Source organism: Polypterus senegalus, chromosome 16 (genome assembly GCF_016835505.1).
Source record: "Polypterus senegalus isolate Bchr_013 chromosome 16, ASM1683550v1, whole genome shotgun sequence".
Lineage (NCBI taxonomy): Eukaryota > Metazoa > Chordata > Cladistia > Polypteriformes > Polypteridae > Polypterus > Polypterus senegalus.
The window spans coordinates 9616552-9640152 of record NC_053169.1 but is presented as its reverse complement, the minus strand read 5'-3'; the positions used below and the strand labels follow the sequence as shown (position 1 = coordinate 9640152).

At 39.6% G+C, this 23601-nt stretch overlaps 1 protein-coding gene across 1 annotated transcript in view; it reads right to left on the bottom strand.

Annotated features, from left to right (window-relative positions):
- The window catches only part of prim2 (DNA primase subunit 2), a 438807-nt gene that overhangs the window by 20536 nt on the left and 394670 nt on the right, over window positions 1-23601 (bottom strand). The gene's annotated exons all lie outside the window — the stretch shown is intronic.

Genomic DNA, 23601 nt, shown 5'->3' with positions numbered 1-23601 from the left:
GTTACCTTAGCACAACAAGATATTTGTCTCTTCTTCTCTACTTCTGTTAGATGAGTGTTTTCTTCCTGTCTACTCTTCCTGGTTTGATTTGCCTGGATTACGCCATGCAGTTCCTCTTATCAGTGTAAACCACAGACATATATAAGTAGATGCCGCATTCACTGTGTTGCCCAGTTGACACGATACGTCAGTGCGTCCGCCATATTGCGAGTGGCAAAAGTGTCATTTAAACTAATACTGGTAGACGTGAAAACCGGGTTTTCTGATGAAAAAACAATAACGTTTAAAACAGTATCGTTTAAATACAGCAGATTTTCGCGAATCGTTTATATGCAATTATTTATATCCATGTATACACTAATAATGGCAATTATTAAATAATAATAATAATTATTATTATTATTAAATGATTCCTCCCATATAAGTACCATTTCTGGGACTGCCTTCTTCCATCTCCGAATCATTTCTAGACTTCGTCCTGTTCTTACGCAACACAGTACTGAAGTATCGGTCAATGCCCGAGTCACCTCACGTATAGATTACTGTAATGCTATTCTATCTGTCATCCCACAAAAACGTATCCATCACTTACAACTTCTTCAAAATTCTGATGCCAAGATAATAACCTGCGGTCCTAAATCCACTGAACACATCACACCGATTCTCTCTCAACTTCACTGGCTCCCTGTTAACTACTGAATACAATACTAAATCCCGCGCTGAACATTTAAAGCTCTCCACAACCTCGCTGATCTCCAGACTTGCAGTCGTCTCGCTCACTCAGATCCTCATCTGCAGCTCGACTTTCTGTAGCACACGTCAGACTCAGTGCTATGGGAGCTCGAGCGTATCTCATTGTGCTCCTCAACTCACATTCGTCAGCTCGATTCAATATCACATTTTAAAACTGCCCTCAAAACTTATCTTTTCAAACTGGCATACCAATTGTGAATTTTGCACTGTTACTGCCAGTTATCTTTGTTTGTTTGCCAATTATTCCTTTTTGATTTATCATTCTGTGGTTTTAATTCTACTAATGTTGTTTAATTAATTAAATTATTTAATTTTTCTAATGGCCAAATATAACCAAAACAATTGTTCAGCCTTACCTATGAAATGTAATCCCCCGGGATCATGTTTAGAGTGTATAGCGGTTTGTACAATCCCAAGCAGCACATGCGTGAGGTATCTTTATCCATTACTTCACTCCACAGCAGTGCCACTCGCAATATGGCGGCGACGTTGACATACGATGCTGCTGGTCAGGCATCTAGTAATTCTATGTCTATGGTGCAAACTCCCTGCAGCAATCCAGCCCCACTAGACTACAGTTCCCATCATACCCTGCAGGTGGCCGAATAGGTACCGAAGCCCAGGCATGCTGCCATCTAGCGGGTTGGGAGAAGCATACATTCTTGATACAGAGCCTCTCCATTGTATTGGTCTCCCGGCTGATTAAGGGAATAGGGCCAATCTGGGCAGGGATGTCAGCCAATGCATGCCATCTATTACAATACATAATATAAAATACTCATGGATGTCAGTATTAAAGGCTATTGGGTAACCTTGTAATGAATCAAGGCAAATGCAGTAGGTATGATAAGATTCAAAAATAAATGATAATAGTAATTCTTTACCTTTATACAGCACTTTTTCTCACTACTTATCGGAATCACTTCAAGCACCACCTGGATGATGTGACAGCAGCTGTTTTGTGCCAGTACTTTAACCACACATTAGCTGTTAGGCAGTGAAGGGGTGAAAGATAGTTTGCAAATTACAGACGGGGACAAATAGGGGGCCAGAATGACTAGGCTGTGGTGGGCAGTTTAGCCAGGACATCAGGATATACCCAGCTTTCTATGAAGGATGCCCAGGGTTCTCATATGACCACAGAGAGTCAGGATCTCGATTTTACATCTGATCTGAAGGACAGTGCCGTTTTTTTTTTTTATAGCACAATGTCCTCGTCACTGCACTGGGATCCCATTTCAGACCACAGGGTAAGTGCCCCCTGCTGGCCTTGCCAACACATCTTCCAGGAGCAACCCAAGATTTTCCTGGTTGATCTCCAATCCAAGTACTGTCTGGGCCCGAACATGTTTAGCTTCAGGTGAATGACCTGCTCTGAAGCACATGTGGTATGGCTGCTGGCTATTACTCAGATGTCTAAGGAGGTGAGCTTTCTTGAAGGAGGCAGAGAAGTGCTTCCTCCGCTTCAGTGTAGCAATGACAGCAACTATAAGAAATCTAATGTTGCGCACTCTCTGCACAGCATCGTCGCCAACAGAAGTGGCCTATGACCAGCTCATCTATGTTTCACTCACAATAACAGAGACACTGTCCTGACTATTGTGTCAGAGAGCAGATCTTTTCTCTGTTAGGTTGGTTTAAAATTGAAATGATTAAATGACACAAAAAAGGTAGTCCAAGTTATTTTGGGAAAGTTCTGGCAAAATTATTCCCATGTGGGATTTGAACTTTTGACTCTTGTTCACCTTCAGCCAAGGAAAAGGAAACACTTAAAACAGTGTAGCTAGAGGAATACAAAATTAGCCCAACTGGATGCCAGGGCTTACAAATGCAAGGGAGTGATGTCACATTTGGCACGTCTGACCTTCGATCTACCAGATCAACAATAAAACCTTAAATTTCTGCTGTGTGCCGGTGCTTCCCTTCCAGATGCACTTAATGGGATGTGACCGATAGCCTTTTGCTGATGGTATTTTTGAATGGTACAGTGTAGCAGGGTCGAAAAACAATAAAAAATATTTGCTCCTGTGGTTTTTACTCCATCTTTATTACCTGCTGTAACAAAGGATTACAATATGCTGAGGTATAAAGAGAAACATTTAAATTAAGGCCTGCACTTCAACATTTCTTCTCTGACACTTGCTTTACTGATATTCTTTTGCTATTGTTTCAATTTGTTGGTGTGTATTTGTAACCTCTAGCGTTTTGTGATAATTGTCTATAGAATGTCTTCGAAGTGATGGTAAGTACTGCTATTACCCTTCCCTCACAGTTTTTAGGACTGTGTGTTCACACTGATAAGACATGCTGTTACAGGTGTGCTCTCCAACATCCCCACAAACCCTTCAGACTCAGCCTGCCCCAAACATACAAACACGCAGACCAGATAAGGCCGGGACAACTCACCTTTGGGATTCTTTGAGGTACTGCAGAAACTTTGGGTAACAAATACGATCATCAATGGGCACTAACACACACACTGAATGTCTTCCTGATCTTTGTCAGCTTTCAGAAGTACAGGATGATCCATGACATGATATGACATATAATGCCAAATCAATGTTTGCTTTTGTTTATGGCACTAGTTATTTGATTTAAACTTATTAAGCCTGTTTTACTGCTAATACATTTCACTCTATTTTATGCCGAGGTCTGGTAAAGTTTCTCTCTCAGTTCGGTAAATCAGTGGTTAGGGAGACTAATCACTCTCAATACAGAAGCTACAGTTGTGCTTGAAAGTTTGTGAACCCTTTAGAATTTTCTATATTTCTGCATAGATATGACCTAAAACATCATCAGATTTTCACTCAAGTCCTAAAGTAGATAAAGAGAAACCAGTTAAACAAATGAGACAAAAATATTATACTTGGTCATTTATTTATTGAGGAAAATGATCGAATATTACATATTTGTGAGTGGCAAAAGTATGTGAACCTTTGCTTTCAGTATCAGGTGTGACCCTCCAATAACTGCAACTAAACATTACCGGTAACATTTGCTCATTCCTGCACACCGGCCTGGAGTAATTTTCTCCCATTCCTCCGTACAGAACAGCTTCAACTCTGGGATGTTGGTGGGTTTCCTCACATGAACTGCTCTCTTCAGGTCCTTCCACAACATTTCGATTGGATTGAGGTCAGGACTTTGACTTGGCCATTCCAAAACATTCACTTTATTCTTCTTTAGCCATTCTTTGGTAGAACGACTTGTGTGCTTAGGGTGGTTGTCTTGCTGCGTGACCCACCTTCTCTTGAGATTCAGTTCATGGACAGATGTCCTGACATTTTCCATTAGAATTCTCTGATATAATTCAGAATTCATTGTTCGATCAATGAAGGCAAGCCGTCCTCGCCCAGAGCAGCACAGCAGACCCAAACCATGATACTACCACCACCATGTTTCACAGATGGGATAAGGTTCTTATGCTGGAATGCAATTATTTCCTTTCTCCAAGCATAACGCTTTTCATTTAATCCAAAAAGTTCTATTTTGGTCTCATCCGTCCACAAAACATTCTTCCAATAGCATTCTGGTTTGTCCACGTGATCTTTAGCAAACTGCAGACGAGCAGCAATGTTTTTTTTGGAGAGCAGTGGCTTTCTCCTTGCAACCCTGCCATGCACACCATTGTTGTTCAGTGTTCTCCTGATGGTGAACTCATGAACATGAACATTAGCCAATGTGAGAGAGGCCTCGCCGACTATTACACGCCTTGCTCTTGGAGTGATCTTTGTTGGTCGACCACTCCTGAGGAGGGTAACAATGGTCTTGAATTTCCTCCATTTGTACACAATCTGTCTGACTATGGATTGGTGGAGTCCAAACTCTATAGAGATGGTTTTGTAACCTTTTCCAGCCTGATGAGCATCAACAACTCTTTTTGTGAGGTCCTCAGAAATCTCTTTTGTTCGTACTGTGATACACTTCCACAAACATGTGTTGTGAAAAGCAGACTTTGATAGATCCTGTTCTTTAAATGACACAGGGTGCCCACTCACACCTGATTGTCATCCCATTGATTGAAAACACCGGACTTGAATTTCACCTTCAAACTAACTGATCATCCGTGAGGTTCACATACTTTTGTCATTCACAAATATGTTATATTTGATCATTTTCCTTAATAAATAAAAGACCAAGTATAATATTATTGTCTCATTTGTTTAACTGGTTTCTCTTTATCTACTTTTAGGACTTGAGTGAAAATCTGATGATGTTTTAGGTCGTATTTATGCAGAAATATAGAAAATTCTAAAGGGTTCGCAAACTTTCAAGCACAACTGTACTTTGAACTGTATATATTTCTGGAAGAAGATATGTGTATCAATAAAGAAATGGGAGTAGCGACAGGGGTGTAACATGTCACTTTGGTCTACAGGACTGGAACTGTCAAGTAAAAGTAAAGTACTGAGAAAATTTTATATTAAAGAGAGAGAGAGAGAGAGAGACACAGACAGATAGATAGATAGATAGATAGATAGATAGATAGATAGATAGATAGATAGATAGATAGATAGATAGATAGATAGGCATTATGTGATTGATATATAATAGATGTTTTAAATGGCATAGAATTTCAGACTCTGCCAATATAAAATTCTAACAGACATTTTTTAAATAAATGTTTTAATCTTAGCATGGTGGCGCAGTGGGTAGTGCTGCTGCCTTGCAGTAAAGAGACCTGCGTTCACTTCCCGGGTCCTCCCTGTGTGGAGTTTGCATGTTCTCCCCGTGTCTGCTCCAGTTTCCTCCCATGGTCCAAAGACATGCAGGTTAGGTGTATTGGCGATCCTAAATTGTTCCTAGTGTGTGCTTGGTGGGTGTATGTGTGCCCTGTGGTGGGCTGGCACCCTGCCCTGGATTTATTCCTGCCTTGTGCCCTGTGTTGGCTGGGATTGGCACCAGAAGACCCCTGTGACCCTGTGTTAGGATATAGCAAGTTGGACAATGACTGACCGACTGTCTTAACCTTAAATACATTATTAAAAGCATACAGAATGTGATAGAGACAGACAGACAGATAGATAAATAAATATCTTTTAAATGGTACAGAATTTCATACTCTGGCAATATAAAATTCTAACAGACATTTTTGACATAAATGTTTTAACCTTAAATACTTTATTAACAGCACAGAGAGTGCAAATTCAAGTAAACTGTATGGCACCTTGGTTGGCAAGAAAAATCACCAGGTAGCCATTTGAACACCCACCTGAGCTATATGATCCCAAGGGTTTCAATTTTAATCCATAAAATACAGAACTACACAGTTCAGACAGTAAATTGCCCAGAGATGCCATTAGCTATAGTAAGTTTTACATGATTAACGGACCCTGATATACAGTGTGACTGTAATGTATCGCTTTAACCCTCCACTTTCCTTGATGTAACCACTTATTATTCCTTGTATAATTATTTATTCAAAATAAAGATTAACTCCAAGCCAAATGTTCTTTACCTGCATGGATCCTTTGCAATTCTATGTATGTGCTTATGATTTTTGAATAAGATGAGATGAAAGCATCTGTTAACTAAACTGGTAAGCTGTTAATGAATTAAAAAGAGCTTTAAATAATAGTTTACACTAAGAATGTCAAGACGCTTGGCTATGCAGCTAGCAGAAACACAACACCCTGTAGCAGAATCACTTAGTGATTTTATTTTTTATTCAAAGACCAAGATATCTCTACACTGAATGAGCATATAAGTGGTTAAAGATTAAGGCTTTTGTGTACTGTACTCTTCACTAATATTCCAGAAATATTCTGATGTTTACTTGCACTGGCAAAAAAGGTGACATTGAGTAGCTTCATATGCCGCATACTGCTGTCTTACCAACCTGCATGACAATTATTCCAGAGACAAACCTCAATTCCTGCGTAATCCCTTAAGTAGCTCATTCAAATCAATCTAGACATTTTTTCTCTAGAGATATTTTTTTTTGCATTTGTGTAGTAATTTAGGCTGGAAACGCCACTTGATGCAAGACTGCTTGTTCATGGCTATTTGTGACATGCTGTCATTACTCTTATTATGCAGTGGAGGCAGTAATACAAACAACAAAGTCCTTGTAACTTTGCTTATTTCATATTTTTTAATTTTTCCAAATAATGCATGACCTTGGAGGAAAAAAAAGTTCTAAAAAGGTATACACAAAACTGACTGTGGATAGATTTTGAATTCAAATAACATGTATTTGTTTGATTAAAAATTAATCAAAAAAAGTCCGAGGTAGTGGTGTCACATTTAATGGAATGAAATGTAGATTGCTTTCTATCCTTATATCCCTTATGCTTACAAAAATTGCCTGGAGAAACAATATAAAAGCTGTTTGTACAAATCTTGTGAAGAAGGATAAGGATCAGAAACATTTTAAAATCCCATCAGTTTCTGGAAAGACATTTCTAAGTATAGCTTGGCTGAGCTATCTGGACAAAATAAAGTCACATTCAAAAAATGGGTATTTGAAGATTTTAGCACTCAGTTGCAGCCTCCAGCGATCAAGGGTATAGTTTGATAAATCAGTATCGCCAGGAACGAAATTTATTACAGATGTCCAAACACAAGGAATACATTTAATGAAGGTGGAGTGGAAAGAAGGTGCAGTGAAAAACACTACTCTCTGCTTCAGTGACCAGCTGGAGTGCCATCTTTGTGGCACTTGTACGTCACCCCCTACATTTATATGGGCTTCCGCTATTCAGCTTCCTTCCACACAGCCAGTTTTGCAGGAGATGAGAACCAAGCCTAGTCTGAGATAGTGCTGGTGTGTGTGTGCTCTGTGATGGACTGGCATGCTAGTCTAGAATGGGCCTGGTGGAGAAGAGGAAGGGCTAGCGAGGCAGTGCACTCTACCTCAAGTTCTCACCTGCCTCTTAAATATCTTTTGTGGTCCACTGACTTGATGCTATTTCTATAACTAGGCATACATTATCACAGTTATGTCTTCTTCATTTTCTGAACAGCAGTAACTACATCTATATATTAAGGAGAAAACAAAATAATCACATGCCTTTTGGGTTAACCCAGGTAATGTCCTGTGGCAGTTGTAAATAAGGATTTATTTAAATTCACAATGGACACAATGCAAGTCTTTCACTGTTACCTATTTTGAAAATTCTTCCAGATCTGCCCATTTCTGAATGATTTGGTACAACATATTCCAGAAGTCAAGCATAAAGAAGTTATATTCACTCTGTTAGGATGTTAATGGGTTTCCTTCCTGCTCATGCAATGAGGTTTTAAACATGTTTGTATTTAATAAACATTTACTAAAAAAGGCCAACTTATTTATTTACATTGTTTGGAATAATTGGTATTGTTTTTCTAAGATACATTACGATTACTTAATTACAAGTCAATTGGACATATAATGCTAAATCGTTTTCAAATCAAATGCAAGATCCCCTCTGTTACCCATGTAGTACAAGAGATCAGAAGGTTTCATATTAGAACATTAGAACAGTTTAGACGAGAACAGGCCATTCAGCCCAACAAAGCTCGCCAGTCCTCTCCACTTATTTCTTCCAAGAAAACATCAAGTCGAGTTTTGAAAGTCCCTAACGTCTTCCTGTCCACCACACTACTTGGTCGCTTATTCCAAGTGTCTATCGTTCTTTGTGTAAAGAAAAACTTCCTAATGTTTGTGCGAAATTTACCCTTAACAAGTTTCCAACTGTGTCCCCGTGTTCTTGATGAACTCATTTTAAAATAACAGTCTCGATCCACTGGACTAATTCACTTCATAATTTTAAACATTTCAATCATGTCACCTCTTAATCTTCTTTTGCTCAAACTGTAAAGGCTCAGCTCTTTTAATCTTTCCTCATCACTCAACCCCTGTAGCCCTGAATCAGCCTAGTCACTCTTCTCTGGACCTTCTCTTGTGTTATGTCCTTTTTGTAGCCTGGAGACCCAAACTGCACACAGGACTCCAGATGAGGCCTCACCAGTGTGTTATAAAGGTTTAGCAGAACCTCCTGTGACTTGTACTCCACACGTCAAGGCGCTATATAACCTGACAGTCTGTTAGCCTTCTTAATGACTTCTGAACACTGTCTGGCAGTTGATAGCTTAGAGTCCACTATGACACCTAAATCCTTCTCATAAGGTGTACTCTCGATTTTCCGACCGCCCATTGTGTATTTAAACCTCACATTTTGACTTCCTATGTGTAATACTTTACATTTACTGATATTAAATTTCATCTGCCACAAATCTGCCCAAGCCTGTCTGCTGTCCAAGTCCTTCTGTGATGATATAACGGATTCCAAATTATCTGCTAATCCACCTATCTTGGTATCATCTGCAAACTTAACCAGCTTGTTACTTATATTCCTATCTAAATCATTTATACAGTATATGTATATTAAAAATAGCAGCGGCCCTAGCACTGCCCCCTGCTGGACACCACTCTTAACATCTGCCAGTTCTGATGAGGTTCCTCGCACCATCACCTTCTGTTTCCTGTGTCTGAGCCAATTCTGCACCCATCTATAAAGTTTCACATCAAGTAATAATTTAGTAATACTGAGGAATCTTAAAGGTTAGCAGAAGTTCAGAATTCTTAATTAGCTTAATGAACAACATTTATAAACAACTAATAAATTGTAAAATAGTGCTAGAAAGTTCTTCATAAAATACATCTTTTTTTCTAATTTTAATAATAATAAAATTAATAATTAGTGACATTTACAATATACAGAGTTTAAAAAAAAAACGCTACACAGGAAATGGGGAGCTACTTTAACCACCACCTGGATGATCCAATGGCAGTCATTCTTGTGCCAGTATGCGCATCACACATTAGCTACTGGGTCAGGAAGGGGTGAGAGATGGTTAACCAATCGGAGACAGGGGGGTGATTATGTGGGCTAGAATAACCAGGCCATGATGGACAATTTACCCAGGATATCAGGAAACTCAATATTCCTTTGTTTATGACCCCAGAAAGTCAGGACCTTGGTTTAAAGTCTCAACCAGGAGGTACTGAGAAGCCCATAGCTGCTCCCCCAGAACGTAAGTAGAAGGGGCATCCCGGCCGAGCATGGGACCCGGTCGCCCGCCACAACATATACCCTCTGATTTTGAAAAGACACTTGTATGTCCATTTAAAAAGTTTTTGTTTCATGTATTCCACTGCTTTGTCATTTGGCGAAACAAAATCTTATTTTTGCTTTATTGTATCCAAAGTCATTCTAGTTAATCTTCTGTGTTAATCCAAAACTAATATCACATTTTGAAGCATTTCAACAGGTTTTTTTTTTTTTTATCTTTATTGTGACTTCTTACACTACCTTCCATTTTTGAACCCCTGAGCTCTTCTGGAATGATCTCCATCTTTCAGACTAAACGGTCTTTTCCTGAAGCAGTTTACCCACTTAGTGCTACTGTGACTATTAAAACAAAACTCCCCATGCCAACAGTCATCAGTTAATTAGCAGAAATATGTGATATACTTTATGTTACATGCATCACAATTTCACAAAAAAGCAGTGGCCTTTTTTAGATTTTCAGAATATTTGCATACCATTAGAACTGAATGAAACCTGATTTTTATTCAAATCATTCTAGGAAGAAGGAAACTCAAAACGTACAAGGTCTTTAGCATCCAAAATTGTAGTGAGAAACATTCAAACCCATCTGTCACCTATCCTACTAAAGCAATAGAGGGGATACCCATAGCCAATTGTGTAAATGTTGACTTGGGTTAGATAGACCCTAAACTAAAACTAAAGACCAAGTAAGGAGACAACTTAGGAAACTACACACAGGAAACGTTATGGGGCCAGGTGAAGTCAGTCCTCAAGTTCTTAAGGCCTGTGCTGACCAACTTTGTGGTGTCCTCTGTCACCTGTCAGTCTGTTGCTAAGGCTCCAGAAAGTGCTGCTTGCAGGGAAATGTAATATGGACAGAAAAGCAAAACTATATGGGTGTCAATGTGTCTGGGAATAAAAAAAATGAAAAAAGCTCTCGATGGCCCACTTAGAACAACAATAGATTGGAGATGACCCCGGTGTCACTGGAGTTTCCAGAAAGTCTATGAGAAAATGGCCGGAAAAAAAAAATACATATAATTATTTTGGAAAATAGTCAAGTTCACACCTAAACCTGGGGCAGAGTGGTGGCTCTGAGGCTAAGGATCTGTGCTGGTATCCAGAAGGTTGCCAGTTCAGATCCCCGTCACTGCCAAAAGAGATACTATTCTTAACCTGTAATTGCTCCAGGGGTGCTGTACAATGGCTGACCCTGCACTCTGACCCCAAGGGGTATGCAAAAACAAATCAATTCCTAATACAAGAAATTGTAAAAGGCGAAATAAAGAACAAAAAAAAAAAAAAAAAAACTGCCAGAAATATTGTGGGGAGTCATAAAATAAGAAGCTAATTTAAATGTTCCTGTCATTTAGGAGTGATCAAAATGTTCTGTCAGGTACAGATCCAAAATAATAGGAATTATTAGCCTATGGTTAACAGGTTAGAAACCATCAGATACACCTAAAGGGAGAATAACTATTTGACATCGTGACATAGAAGGAAAGCTCAGTTTAATTATTTGTATCTTAGTTTGATAACGGCAGCACGGTGGCGCAGTGGGTAGTGCTGCCCCCTCGCAGTTAGGAGACCCTTAAGGGTTCACTTCCCTGGTCCTCCCTGTGTGGAGTTTGCATGTTCTCCCCTTGTCTGTGTGGGTTTCCTCCCACAGTCCAAAGACATGCAGGTTAGGAGGATTGGCGATTCTAAATTGTCCTTAGTGTGTGCTTTGTGTTTGGGTGTGTGTTTGCCCTGTGGTGGGCTGGCACCCTGCCCAGGGTTTTTTTCCTGCCTTGCGCCCTGTGTTGGCTCCAGCAGACCCCCGTGACCATGTAGTTAAGATATAGCGGGTTGGATAATGAAGGGATGGATGGATAGTTTGATAACTATTCACTTCAGTTACTTGCATCTGTCATGAGAATTTGAAAATGCCAACATTAAAAGCCAAAATGTACTTCTCAGAAAACAGAAAAGGTGGTAATTACTTTTCACAGAGCTCTATCACATTAGTTAAATGTTGATTTTTATCTCATAAGTAGAATCAAAATTGACTGTGGTACTTCAGATTAGAGAAGATAAGACAGACAGTTCTCATCTTGGACTTCTATAATGCAATGTGTACTTTATACCAAGAGCGGCACTCAAGCTGACAACTCAAGCAAAATAATGATAAACTTCAGACATTCATCTCTCTGATTGCTGTTTTTCAGCTCTTACAAATAGCAATGATCACTTCAGGTTCCTAGCAATCCTTCCTTTGATGGAAAAATATATATAATATGTATTCTTGTCTCACAAACAGCCTCGCCGCTCTATAGTCTGCAGTGTCTATTTTATGACTAAACTGGCACTGCTCTTGATTGCGGATTAAGAGACACCCTTTTATCTCAGGCTTCAGGGCCTGCAAGAAGTGATCAGATAAATGGGGTGGGATGGTAAACACAACAACTTCTAAAGAGTCAGGAAAAAAGAAAATTAAAAAAACTTTGGCATCACAGACTTCTGTATCTGCTCATAAAGGTAGTTTTCAAATTTCAAAAATTCCAAAGACTGTTTTTTTATTTTGTGTGATCTTTACTTTTTCCCCCCACAGGCTAAACAATCTATCTGCTAGCAATACACTTCAATTCCTTTTTTTTGCTGACTTAACATTCAGGAGTTAGTGTTTCTTTGTAAAGAAATGTCATAAGCAGTTTTTTTTCTCTCCTCCACTTTCATGTCTTTTTAAAATTAATGGCCTAGAAAAGCTTGTGTAAGTTAAGAAAGCTACTGAAATGCATGCTGTCTTCTTATTCAAACCATTTTAGTCATGCCACTGAACTACTTGAAGATTTGCTAGGTAACAATTCTTCATTTGGGTAGGGCATGCTTGTTGGACTATGAAAGCAAAACAATCAAAATGTTGCTTTCTAAATAATGTTATTTATCAAGGTGGAAAAATAATAAGATTCTCACATGCACTTCATCTAGTGAAGAATCACAGAGTCTAGAGCCGATCCCAGCAACACGGAGTACCGGTTCTCCAGAGGGCACACGCACACATTTACACAGGGTCAGTTTAGAATCACTAGTCATCATAACCTGCCTGTTATGGACCTGCATGGGGGGTGACATTGGAGTACAGAGAGACAGCGCCCCCCCCAAGGGTGGGGCACAAGCAAGTAGACAAAGGAGAGCATGCAAACACTGAACTCGGATGACAGAAATCAGGGAGTCAAACCTCAGGCACTGAACCCCTGAGGCAGCAGAGCTAACATCTGCACCACTGTAATGGCGTACTTAGCGGACCTAACTTACAATTACTATTTCTGGTATGCACACACACACACACACACTTTTCATAAAGTTCTATGGCAACACAAACTCCGTGCTGAAATCCAGATCTGGGACAACACTGCAACTTTAAAATTTTTGTCATCCCACTGAAGTCAACACAAGAGAGAAATGTAACTTAACTAAAGCAAAATTGAAAGATTAACAGGCTGACTTACAGAGCAATGAACTATAGACAGAAAAAGGAATGGAGGAATAATTCAGACAAAATTAAATATAAATAAATAGATAAATAAAAGTATAGTTAAAATATTCTTATATAATATGCTACCATGGCTGTCCAGGATTTTAAATCACCTGTAGCTCGCAAACTGTTTGACCTATCGACCTGAAGTTTGGTACACATATACTACGTGACGTCTACTATCCACTTTCAGGGTGATGATTGACCTCCAAGGTTATTCCTCTTTTTATTGTATTGTACAGTAGAATCAACTCTCGGCAGCGGCCAGCAGAGCAGCGCCGTTCTCATCCCTACCACCTTCGCCGTCACTTTCCCTACCTCTTTATATGTGATACCATTCTTGAGGCAGATTGAAGACTTAAGTGCCAGCTTAAGGGAAAAATGAAAGAAAACTTACTAAGTAATTGCAACACAAACACTGACTTAATCAGTTTTAAACACAAAAATATGCAGACAAAAATAAGAGAAGAAGCTGGGCGCTAGGGTGGAGAAAAGAAGATCTGCTCAGGAAGCAGCAGGCGCATCAACCTCTGAGCAAACGAATGATAAACTGACAGAGAAAGAAAGAGGATGAAAACTATAAGAGTATTCACTGCACGTTATCATGCAGTACACCATTACTGCTGTGATAATAATTCAAGTAGCATGAAATATAAGTATAAATAGTTAAATGTGTAGCAGAATACACTGTAGGTATTGTTACTTCTTTACACATTGAAAAATCTATTTATTTATTTATTTAATTTCAGTGATACCACACACAAAATAAAACAAGCCCTGCAATGAAAAGTGTCACTTTCGCTCATCAAAGCTGAGAGGGCGGCCTCTAGTCGGTGCTGTGCTTTGATTGGCGAATCATCCGTAGAGTTGACGTATGTACTTTGCTTGATTTGGGAATCCAGTGGCTTATGTGCATGCCCAAAGTTTTGACTGTGCGCGTCAAATCCAAATTTAAGAAAATAGTTAATGTGTGAAGCAAGAATTCAAAAAATTTCAAATTCATCATCAGGAGTCTGCACCTGAAGTGTCTTCTGTAAATGTGGCGCTTGATGGCCAAAGGTTGACGCCTGCTCTACCGACAATTCACCAATCAAAAAATGGTACTTGCTAGAACCTGCCCCTCTCAGCTTTGAGGAGTAGAAAAGAAGAGTTTTCATCTAATTGCATGCTTAATGCCATGTGCAGTGTTACTGAAATCAATTAAGAAATAATTAAATACCAGTTTTATTGTTGTGCATATGTCACTGGAGCAAATATATGAAGAAGTACTTAAGTAAGGAACGAAAAAGATGTATCATAACACATTGAAATCTTTACCTTCACATTTTCTTGTATTTATTGTCAGATTTCATAGAGCCATTATGAACAATGCTGCACATCCTCTTTCTGACATGCTAACACCAAGCACTTTCAGACAATGAATTATTCAGCAGAAGTGTGTCAAGAAACCTTTACACCAACAGCAATGTGCCTTTATAGTGCCTCACTGTGACAGGGACTGCCAAGTCTGGGGTTTTCTTTTCTTGCTTATAGCCCTTCTGGTGTGTATTCAGACCATAGTGTGTGTGTGTGTGTGTGTGTGTGTGTATGTATGTATGTATGTATGTATGTATGTATGTATATATATATATATATATATATATATATATATATATATATATATATATATATATATATATATATATATTAATTTATCTATTTATATACTTCCTTATTTAAATAGCTTCTGTAAAAAGCCAACTTTCCTCCCGAGGGAAAAATAAAGTTCTCTCTATCTCATTTGCTCCAAAATATTCCTCTACACAAAAGAGTGTTTATCATTCTACATTTTTATGTGCTTATTTATTCAGTGTTACATTTGTAAACAAATTATCAGGGTGCAGATAATCAAGGGTAATATACAAGTATTGTGAATGTACTTCTGAAACTGAAGAATTGTCATTTATATAGCACAGCAGTTCATCTATCCATTATCAAACTCGCATTATACAATTCAGGGTTACACAGACCAAGGCATTTCATTTTTAGACATTCTTCTTCTTTCGGCTGCTCCCGTTAGGTGTCGCCACAGCAGATCATCATCTTCCATATCTTCCTGTCCTTGTCATCTTGCTCTGTCACCCCCACTCACCTGCATGTCCTCTCTCACACAATCCATAAACCTTCTCTTAGGCCTTCCTCTGTTTCTCTTGCCTGGCAGCTCTATCTTTAACATCCTTCTCCCAATATACTTAGCATCACTCCTCTGCACATGTCCAAACTAACGCAATCTCGCCTGTCTGACTTTGTTTGGTAAATATATATTAAAGACGCTATATGATAAATACTGACGGATGCTGAATTATTAGTTTTGTAGAAACGGTCCCACATTTCCATTATGGTTTATGGGACAGTAAGCTGTTTTCAGTTTAAAAGCTAAACCTGAAATTATCCACTCTTTAACCTACTCTACTTCTGTCGTTCTACCCTACTGGTCCTATCTATATCAAAGGCAGTTGCACTTTTAAATCCTGTACTCATCTGCCTTAAATTATTAAGACCTCTAAAAAGCATGGCATCAAATAAAGAGCTGACTTCACCTCTGCTGCTTCCATTTGTGCAGTTCCCTAAAGGACAAGCTTCATGGATGATTTTCCAAAAGTGACAATACTTCCATCAGCAGCATATGTTGCACTGTGACATAGCGTGAAGAAATGCATTACTGAGAATGGACAGCTCATAGCGGAGAAGAGCTGTATCAGCACAATTACAGCAGACAAGCAGTCAGGAAGAGAAGGCTCTGGTCCACTTAACACTAAAAAGACCTTGATATTCAAACTGTAAATTGTAAATAATTTAAAAGATCATTGTTAAAGTGGAAAAATAGTCACAGTACTTCCCAAAATTCAATGTGTACTTTTAAAGAGACAATCCAACTACCGTGGACAAAGTATTCAGACCCCTTCACTTACTGAAAACTTTTTTGTGTTGGATTAATTATGAATGGATAAAATGTGCCTTTTTGGACCATTAAATTTATACTCGGTAACCCATAATGACAAAGTGAAAATCTCTCATTCACAAAAGTATTCAGATCCTTAAATCAGTACTTTGTAGAAGTTCCTGTGGCAGCAATTCCAGCTTCAAATATGCTTGGTGAAGTACCCACAAGCTTTAAATACTTGGACTTAGGCAGTTTCTCTCATTCTTCCTGGCAGATCCTCTCATGCTCTGTTACACTGGATGGGAAGCGTCTGTAAACCGCCATCTTCAGGTATTTCCACAGATGCTTTAAGGCAGGGATGACCAACTCTGGTCCTGCTGGGCCGCAGTGGCTGCAAGTTTTCATGCTAACCGTCTTCTTAATTAGTGAGCTGTTTTTGGTGCTAATTAATTTGTTTTGCCTTAGTTTTTAATTGACGTGACTCAGACCCTTTAGTTGTTTCTTTTTCCTTAATGAGCTTCCAAACAATAAGGAGACACAAAACAAGCCGCCACATGACCAGCTAACCTGAAAATAAAGAACGGTGAAGGTCTCACCAAAACATCTTGACGGTGGTCTTAGAAAATAACAGAATATCTATCTATCTATCTATCAAAATCAACAGTCTGCTGTGGCAAAATGAGAGCAGAAGCAAGTCCTGATATTCAACAACGGCTTTAATTAACAGCAAGAATCGGCTTCTCATTAAGAAACTGGTTGGAGTGAAATTGGCTGGAGTTTGCTGTTCCAGTTTAGCTGGTCATCTGTTGGCTCGTTTCGCGTCTCATTTCTGTTTGGCAACCATTTAATGGAGAAACAAATTAATTCAGAGGACTGAGTCCTTAAAAACAGGGCTATGAAAATGAAAGGAAAATGAGCTAATTAGCAGTAGTGATAGGAAAATGAAGCTTTGGGGCTTTTTTTCTATTTGAAGCTTTGATGCCTCAGCCCCAGTATGAACAGCGACATCTGGTGGTTAACTGAGGTCAAGGCAAGCTCTCAAGAGTGCAAGTGAAACAGCACTCACTGCTTCAGCCTCAAGTCCCCAATAAAAGGTCAGAAAAGCCTGTGTTCATTTTATTCTGCCAAGGTTCTTGTCCATTTATACTATTTCACTTTTGAATGTCGTTTTCCGCTGTAAGTCGCCATCTGTCACCAAAGATCTCCAAATCTCTTTCTCCTCAGAATCCCAACATTGTTGAATGAGAATCATTCATTTTATATAGGCTATCTGTTCATTTAGCGCCAAAGCTGTTGAATCGACAAAACACTGTCGAACCAATAAAGTGCAGTGTGAAGCACTGATGATGTTTGAAGCTTCAAACGTCACGGATCACATGACAGCGGTGTTTTGTCACAAGCTCTGATACAGTGATTCGACTCACTACGCTTCAGATTGACCAACACGAGCTTCGACGTTTCGGTATCATTTTCCCCATCTGTAAAAAGGGTTAGAATGAAAACTTGCAGCCACTGTGGCCCACCAGGACTGGAGATGGACACCCGTGCTCTATGGTGTTTAAGTCTGGGCCACTCAAGGGCACTCAGAGACTTGTCAAGAAGACACTCCAGCATTTTCTTGGTGGTATGTTTCAGGTCACTGTTGTCCTGAAAAGTGGACCATCTCACCAGTCCAAGGCAGTGTGCAGTCTAGAACAGGTTTTCTTCAAGGACCTCGCTGCATTTGGCTGCTTTCATTCTTACCCCGATCCTGACCAGTCTGCGTGTCTGCCATTGAGAAGCATTCCATAGTATGATGTTGCCACCACCATACTTCACTGTAGGGATCGTGCCTGGTCTTCTCCAGACACAGCGCTTTGAATTCTGCCCAAACAGTTCAATGTCTCATGAGACCAGAAAATCTTTTTGCTCATGCACCAAGATTCTTTTAAATGCTAACATATGCTTTTTACTAAAGGGTGGCTTCTGAGTAGTCTACCATAAACAAGTGATTGATGGAGTACTGCTGAGATGGTCGTCTTTCTGACAAGCCCTTCCACCTTAGCAGAGGCCTTCTGAATGTTGGTTAGTGTGACCTTTGGGTCGACGCATCTCAAATAGAATTAAAACAAACAGTTGGCACCTGAGCACAAGTTGCAGAGCCACAGCAGAGGGTCCGAATACTTCCAGGTAAGAGAGATTTCAGGTTTTGATTTTTAATACTTTTGCAAACCTTTCTGAGAACATGTCTTCACTTTCTCATTATGGGTTATTGAGTGCAGATTGATGGGCCAAAATGGCAAACATATCCACATAAAGTCTACAACAAAATAAAGAGTGAAGAAAGTGAAGGGGTCCGAATACTTTCTGAATCCACATGTTTGATAAGTTTTTGAAGACACACACTGGAATATCATTGTAAAATAATCAGTGTAGTGAGATCTTTTTCAGAAAAACTGTAGAGAAAAGCCAAGCAAAATGACACCTTTTATTGGCTAACTAAGAAGATTACAATATGCAAGCTTTCGAGGCAACTCAGGCCCCTTCTTCAGGCAAGATGTAATACAGAAACTGAAGTTCCCTGAGTTTATATCCACACACTAGGACAAGAAACAACAATGGTAAATTTTTGAATGAAAACTCTTAAATGTAAAAAATTAATAGGTTCATTCAGGCTAAGATTAATTTAACAGGAGATAGAAGAACAATGTATGGTCAAGATCTTTAGATAAGATAACTGTCCAATAAAGTCCTTTGAAGTTTGTGAAGTTTTTCAAAACAATGCAGATCTGTAGTCAGGTTGTCTGTGTCAGTCTGAGAGATGCAAACAGTCTTCATATCTGGCTATAAAACTCTTGTCTCTGTTCAAGCCATGCTGTAATGTATTAAATTTTAACATGAGCTTAACTTCCCATTCTTTTCTCTCTTGCTGCGTTTTGAAGTTGCCCATAAGCACTGTGACTTTAAAGTCCCTCTCACAGTGTCCATGGCTGTTAAAGTGGGCCGCTACAGGAACATCTGTGTTGCCATGTTTAATGTGGAATCTGTGTAAATTCATTCTCTGGCGGAGTGTTTGTCCAGTTTCTCCCACATAGAGTGTAGTGTCAGGACATTTCATGCAGAGAATTAGGTAGACAACATTCGATGATCTGCAGGAAAATGATCCCTTTATGTGATGTTCAAGTCGGGAGTTTGGTATAATTATACGGTCTGTATTGTAGATGTGGGCACGTTTTACATCTTTTCTGTAGGCAGGAGATGTGCCATTTTCTGTTGGTTTATTTAGGGAGCTTCGGACAATTAGTTGCTGAAGGTTTGGTGGTTGTCTGTATGCCAGGAGAGGAGGTTCAGGAAATACATTTTTTAGTGTTAGGTCGTTGTTTAGTATTGGCTGAAGTTCCTTTATAGTTTTTCAAGTGTTTCAAGATGTGGGTTGTAGGTGACAACAAGGGGAATGCGGTTCTTGTTGTCTTTGTTTTATATTCCAGAAGGTTCTCTCTGGGTATGGCAGTAGCTCTTCGTATTTGAGTGTCTGTTGTTTTGGGGGTATAACCTTGTTTGATGAATTCTTGTCTGAGCTCCTGCAGTTGTTGATCCCGGTCTGTCGGGTCTGAGCAAATACGATTGTACCGTATTGCTTGGCTAAAAATAATGGAGCGCCTTATATGTTTGGGGTGAAAGCTATCACTTCTTAGGTAGGTCCGTCTGTCTGTTGGTTTGTGAAAAACAGAAGTTACAAGGGTGTTGTTTTTCAGTTGAACTGTGGTGTCAAGGAAGCTGACTTCTGTTTCTGAGTAATTCAGCTTCAGCTTTATGTTGGGGTGAAAAGAATTGTATTCATTATGAAAATGGAGGAGGTCCTTCTCACTGGCAGTCCAGATTATGAAGATGTCATCTATGTAACGGAGATATAACATTGGTTTTAAGATGCACATTGACAAGAAATCTTCCTCCAATTTTGCCATAAATAGGTTTGCATAGTGAGGTGCAAACCGACAGCCCATTGCAGTCCCCATTTGTTGCAAGTAGCAATCTTGTCCAAAAGAGAATAGATTATGTGTCAGAGTGAATTTTATCATTTCTATTACTGACTTTGTGGGTAAATCATGTTGTCCGAGTGCGTTTCACATGCCAGTATGCCATCATCATGGGGGATGTTTGTATACAGGGCCTCAACATCCATTGTGGCCAGTAAGGTTCCCTCAGGTAAGGGGCCCAAAGCAGACAGTTTTTTTAAGAAGTCAGTGGTGTCCTGGATGTAGCTGGTTGTGTTGCGGGCGAGAGGTTTAAGAATGTGTTCCACCCAACCTGAAACCTTTTCTGTCAGGGAGCCAATTCCTGAGATGATGGGCCTTCCTGGGTTCCCTCTGCAGTGATATGGAAGAATTCTTCAGAAAACTCAGACTAAAAGAATTTTTCCACAACAAAGAGAACGGTAACACACAGGAACCAACAACAAGCAGTTACAACAACCCCACCAGTAAATCCACATGGACACCAGAAGCTGGCAGAAACCCCTCACTGGATAATTATATAGACTGCTTCCGACAGAGAGTAAAAACAGGGATCTTAAACAGGCAGCAAAATCAGATAGAAAACATCACTGGGGAAGAGCGGAGAGCCATACATTCACTAAGAGATAATACAGAAATCATTATCAAACCAGCAGACAAAGGGGGTGCTTTAGTCATCATGAACACATCAGACTATATACAGGAGGCACAAAGACAATTGTCGAATACTATGCATTATTATAAACTGCAAGAAGACCCAACAGATCTCTACAAAAAGGAACTAAAAAGATAGTAAGTAGCTTTCCTCTTGACATCAGGGATCAGGTAAACAGTTTAATTCCTGAGAACCCCAAAATGGGTTACTTCTACATGCTTCCTAAAATCCACAAAGAAGGGAACCCAGGAAGGCCCATCATCTCAGGAATTGGCTCCCTGACAGAAAAGGTTTCAGGTTGGGTGGAACACATTCTTAAACCTCTCCCCAAACACAACCAGCTACATCCAGGACACCACTGACTTCTTAAAAACTGTCTGCTTTGGGCCCTTACCTGAGGGAACCTTACTGGCCACAATGGATGTTGAGGCCCTGTATACAAACATCCCCCATGATGATGGCATACTGGCATGTGAAACGTACCTCGGACAACATGATTTACCCACAAAGTCAGTAATAGAAATGATAAAATTCACTCTGACACATAATCTATTCTCTTTTGGACAAGATTGCTACTTGCAACAAATGGGGACTGCAATGGGCTGTCGGTTTGCACCTCACTATGCAAACCTATTTATGGCAAAATTGGAGGAAGATTTCTGTCAATGTGCATCTTAAAACCAATGTTATATCTCCGTTACATAGATGACATCTTCATAATCTGGACTGCCAGTGAGAAGGACCTCCTCCATTTTCATAATGAATACAATTCTTTTCACCCCAACATAAAGCTGAAGCTGAATTACTCAGAAACAGAAGTCAGCTTCCTTGACACCACAGTTCAACTGAAAACAACACCCTTGTAACTTCTGTTTTCACAAACCAACAGACAGACGGACCTACCTAAGAAGTGATAGCTTTCACCCCAAACATATAAGGCTCCATTATTTTTAGCCAAGCAATACGGTACAATCGTATTTGCTCAGACCCGACAGACCGGGATCAACAACTGCAGGAGCTCAGACAAGAATTCATCAAACAAGGTTATACCCCAAAACAACAGACACTCAAATACGAAGAGCTACTGCCATACCCAGAGAGAACCTTCTGGAATATAAAACAAAGACAACAAGAACCGCATTCCCCTTGTTGTCACCTACAACCCACATCTTGAAACACTTGAAAAACTATAAAGGAACTTCAGCCAATACTAAACAACGACCTAACACTAAAAAATGTATTTCCTGAACCTCCTCTCCTGGCATACAGACAACCACCAAACCTTCAGCAACTAATTGTCCAAGCTCCCTAAATAAACCAACAGAAAATGGCACATCTCCTGCCTACAGAAAAGATGTAAAACGTGTGCCCACATCTACAATACAGACCGTATAATTATACCAAACTCCGACTTGAACATCACATAAAGGGATCATTTTCCTGCAGATCATCGAATGTTGTCTACCTAATTCTCTGCATGAAATGTCCTGACACTACACTCTATGTGGGAGAAACTGGACAAACACTCCGCCAGAGAATGAATTTACACAGATTCCACATTAAACATGGCAACACAGATGTTCCTGTAGCGGCCCACTTTAACAGCCATGGACACTGTGAGAGGGACTTTAAAGTCACAGTGCTTATGGGCAACTTCAAAACGCAGCAAGAGAGAAAAGAATGGGAAGTTAAGCTCATGTTAAAATTTAATACATTACAGCATGGCTTGAACAGAGACAAGAGTTTTATAGCCAGATATGAAGACTGTTTGCATCTCTCAGACTGACACAGACAACCTGACTACAGATCTGCATTGTTTTGAAAAACTTCACAAACTTCAAAGGACTTTATTGGACAGTTATCTTATCTAAAGATCTTGACCATACATTGTTCTTCTATCTCCTGTTAAATTAATCTTAGCCTGAATGAACCTATTAATTTTTTACATTTAAGAGTTTTCATTCAAAAATTTACCATTGTTGTTTCTTGTCCTAGTGTGTGGATATAAACTCAGGGAACTTCAGTTTCTGTATTACATCTTGCCTGAAGAAGGGGCCTGAGTTGCCTCGAAAGCTTGCATATTGTAATCTTCTTAGTTAGCCAATAAAAGGTGTCATTTTGCTTGGCTTTTCTCTACATTCATAATGGCTAACACGGTACAACAACCTAGTACTACAGAAAAACTGTAAAAATTTCAAACATCAAAACATAAAAGTATAGAAAACAGGGAGCTTTGCCCACTGCTCATTTTGTTCGCCCATCCACTTCCCCACCCTCCAGGGGCACGCTAAACGCCAGCCACTTCGCATCTCTGCCGCTCGCGTTGTGAAGGAGGAGCTGAACGCACGCTAAGGCAATGCGGACGGATCAGCTGCTGGCTTTCTGCTCCTGCTGCCGAGCTGTGTGTCGATCATTTAAAAGCCTGTGCAGCAGCTGTCCTTTTGTCTCACTGCCTTGTCTCACGGGCCATCAAACTGTCTCTTGCGGGACATCAAAGTGTCTTCCTAGAAGATCACGTCTCGACCAAAGATTTTTTTTTTTATTATAATAAGAGAGAAATGTAAAGGGGAAATACTACAGAACTTCAGGTGAAATTCTTTAGGCAATGTGATCTGCGCTAGCCTAACTCTTGAGAGGTTGTGAATCATTATGGGGAATATATTTAAAGTTATATCTGGTGTCAAACTCTTACAATTCACCTTTCATTCTTTTTCATTTCCTCTTCTCCT